Source organism: Rhinoraja longicauda, chromosome 44, assembly GCF_053455715.1.
Source record: "Rhinoraja longicauda isolate Sanriku21f chromosome 44, sRhiLon1.1, whole genome shotgun sequence".
Lineage (NCBI taxonomy): Eukaryota > Metazoa > Chordata > Chondrichthyes > Rajiformes > Arhynchobatidae > Rhinoraja > Rhinoraja longicauda.
In genome coordinates, this window is record NC_135996.1 from 749227 (window position 1) to 753291 (window position 4065).

Here is a 4065-nt window from a genome sequence, read left to right on the forward strand (position 1 = left end):
ACATCCTCGTAAAAAACCTTCCTCCCTGCCCCTCTCCCCTCTTCTTCCCCCTCTCCCCTCCTTTCGTCTCCCATCACTGATACTGGAATTTTCAGGCTTTGATGTATTTATTTTGTTTCTATCAGTGGTCTGCTGATCCCGACACACGCTCTTCCTCCCTCCCACCCACCCCCCCCCCCCCCCCCCTCCCTCTCCCTGTCTCTGCCGTCACCCCTCTGCCATTGCGGCCCCTGGGATGGTGAGGCTTGGATCAGTGTGTGTGGGTGTTGGCCGCGGGCTGCTGGCTCCAACGCTGCCAGCTCACGGCTCCACTAGAAGGCGAGCAGGCGGCGAGGTTTGGCGTAGCCCAGCTGCGCCCAGTTGCTGAGGCCAGACACCTGGCCCAGGGCCGTCTCCATCTGGATGGGTTTCTCCAGCAGCAGCGGCCTGTTGGCTCGGACGGCGAGGGGCTGCTCCCGGTGGGGCATCCCCACCCCCCGGGTCAGCTCCGTGCGGAAAGACCCCAACTGTGGGCAGGAGAGAGGGGCAGTGAGACAGCAGCACAGGGAGAGATACAGGGGAGAGAGGGAGTGAGACAACAGCACGGAGAGAGATACAGGGGAGAGGGGGAGTGAGACAGCAGCACGGGGAGAGATACAGGGGAGAGGGGGAGTGAGACAGCAGCACGGGGAGAGATACAGGGGAGAGGGGGAGTGAGACAGGGGAGAGGGGGGGAGATACAGGGGAGAGGGGGAGTGAGGCAGCAGCACGGGGAGAGATACAGGGAGAGGGGGAGTGAGACAGGAGCACGGGGAGAGATACAGGGAGAGAGGGAGTGAGACAGGAGCACGGGGAGAGATACAGGGAGAGGGGGAGTGAGACAGCAGCACGGGGAGAGATACAGGGAGAGGGGGAGTGAGACAGCAGCACGGGGTGAGATACAGGGAGAGGGGGAGTGAGACAGGGGAGAGGGGGAGAGATACAGGGAGAGGGGGAGTGAGACAGCAGCACGGGGAGAGATACAGGGAGAGAGGGAGTGAGACAGCAGCACGGGGAGAGATACAGAGAGAGGGGGAGTGAGACAGGGGAGAGGGGGAGTGAGACAGGGGAGAGGGGGAGCGATACAGGGAGAGGGGGAGTGAGAGAGCAGCATGGACACACACACAGGAAGAGAGACTGGAGAGGGGGATGTACATGCACGCAGAAAAGTACACCACACCTACACTCGTATGCGTGCACACACATGTACATACACATGTACACACAAATGTACACGCGCACACAAATGCACACGGGGTGACTGGAGAGGGGCTCGTACACACATAGGCACACACACTCACACACACACACACACACACACACACACACACACACACACACACACACGGGGAGAGAGACTGGAGAGGGGCACGCACACACTCACACATTAACACAGATGTGCACAAACACTCACACACATACACATACGGGGAGAGAAACTGGAGAGGGGCATGTACACACAGACACAGGGAGGGAGACAGTGGAGTGGGGCATGTACACATACACACACACACACACCCACGTGCTGGGAGATGCGAGACTACAGTCACTCACACAGACATACACACACACACACACAGGCACAGGTAGAGAGAGGCACAGGTAGATATCCCCCCCACAGTCCCCCACCCACAGTCTCCTCCCTGGTCTCCCCCCACAGTCTCTCCCCATCTCTCACCCCCACAGTCTCCCCCCCAGTCTCCCCTCACCCCGTCTCTCCCCCCCCCCCACGGTCTCCCCTCACCCCCACAGTTTCCCCACCAGTGCCTCCCACCACAGTCTCCCCTACCCCCCAACCAGTGTCTCGCCCCCCCCCAGTCTCCCCACTCACGGTGCAGGGGGGTGACAGATGCCCGCTCTCTACCCCGGGGTGTTCTGTCAGGATGACGGACGACAGATCCCGAGCCCAGGGGTTCCAGCGGGAAAGGAACGACGGCTCCCGTAGTTTGTCCCATCCCAGCCGCAGCCCCAGCCCACAGCGCCTGGGCTCAAAGGACAGGGCGGTGAGTTCACACCCGCTCACACTCACACACACTCACACACACACGTGCACGCACGCGCACACACATACACACACACACCACACACACAAACCCGCACCCTTTCCATATTCCGAGACACCCCCATAACCCACTGAGCCCTCATCCACTCCCCACACCGCGACACCCCCCACTCATACCCTCCCAATGTCTCCAATGTAAACCAATGTCTCCACATCTTTCCTGGTGTGACCACAGCTGGATGCCATAAAAAAAAGTCCTATGGTGCTGCATTATGACTTCATGACATATTCATTGCTCCTTGCTATGGAAGGCAAGCATAGCATACACCTTCTTTACTTCCCTATCTATTTATGCTGCCACCTTCAGTAAGCTATGATCTGTGACTCCGAGATCCCTCTGCACGTCAATGCTGTTGAGGGTCCTGCCATTATCTGCATACTCTCCCCTTACATTCAAGCTCCCAAAGTGCAGCACCTCACACTTGCTCAGACTGAATACCATCTACCTTTTCTCCGCCCATTTCTGTAGTTGATCTTTACCCGCTCTTTCTTCTGACAGCCCTTCTCACTGCAACACTTCCAATTTTGGTGTTGCCAGTGTATATGTGTGCGTATGCATGCATGTGTGTGTCTGTATGTAGACGCAAAATGCTGGAGTAACTCAGCTGGTCCAGCAGCATGTCTGGGGGAAAGGAATAGGTGACATTTCGCGCCGAGACCATTATACACAAATAGAAGATTGACCTGCGGAACTCCACTGCTCACAGACCTCCAGCCAGAATATCTTCCTTTCACCACAACCGTCTGTCTTCTACGAACAAGCCAGTTCTGAATTCATACAACCGAATCACCATGAATCCCATGCATCTCAATCACCTGGATTAGCCTACCCTGAGTGATTTTATTAAAAGTCTTACTAAAATCCGTGGATACACCATCCTCTGCCCTACCTTCATCAATATGCTTCAACACCACAAACACCTCAATCAGATATAAACGGTTGCGTACAAAGCCATGCGGGCTATCTCTAATTAGCCAATCTCTTCCAATGGGAGTATCAAAGATTTCTCGCCAAAGGTTTCCCTACCACTGATGTGAGGGTCACCAGTCTATAATTTGCTGGATGCTCTCTACTTTTCTTCTCAAACAAAGGAACAACATTGGCCGCTCCCCAGTCCTCCAGGTCCTTGCATGTGGCTGGAGAAGAAACAAAGATCCTTGTCAAGGACCCGCAATCTCTTCTCCTGCCCCCCTCAATAACCTGGGATTAATCCCATCAGGTCCTCGAGTATTCACCTTAATGCTCTTCAAGACCCTCAGTACCTCCTTCTTCCCAACCTCAAATTGCCCCGGCATATTTGTATTCTCTACCCTGATCTCTCTATCCACCAAGAACTTCTCAGTGTAGAAAGAGATGTAAAGTAATTTAGCACCTCACCTCAACTCCAGGCATTGATAACATCCTTTATCCTTGAGCATCTCTGGTCACCCTCTTGTTTTTAACATGCTCTTGAAAAGCCTTGGATTTTCCTTAATCCGACTAACAATGACATTTCATGGGCACTTTTGACCCTTCTCACTTTAAATTCCTCATAATATGTCTGATTATAATATCATAAAAGGTCTGATGCCACCTGATTAAATCTGACCTGCACTTTCTTTTTCTTCCTGACCTTGTCATCCTTATCCCTCCTCCTTACTGGAACATGCGGATCCTGCACATTAATTAGCTGGCCTTTAAATGACTCCCACATGTCAGCTGTGGATTTACCCAATAACAACTGCTCCCAATCTACCCTCACAAACGCCTGCCTAATGACATTGTAATCTGCTTTACCCCAATTAAGTACCTTCCCTCAACATTCAGACGTATTCCAATTCAAAACAGTATTCAAACTTATGGAGGTAGCTCTTTTAAGATTTACATGTATTTATTAGAACCTTTGTGTCTGTTAATTGGACATGAGAGGAAATCCGAAGGGAAATATCCTAATGTTAGGCTAATTGTCATTTGTTGAGGTGGTTATCGAACAGCAATAACCTGT

General features: G+C 53.0%; 1 pseudogene; it reads right to left on the bottom strand.

Annotated features, from left to right (window-relative positions):
• Positions 1-311: 311 nt before the first annotated feature.
• Positions 312-4065, bottom strand: part of LOC144612316 (tumor protein p63-regulated gene 1-like protein) — a 316908-nt pseudogene continuing 313154 nt past the window's right edge.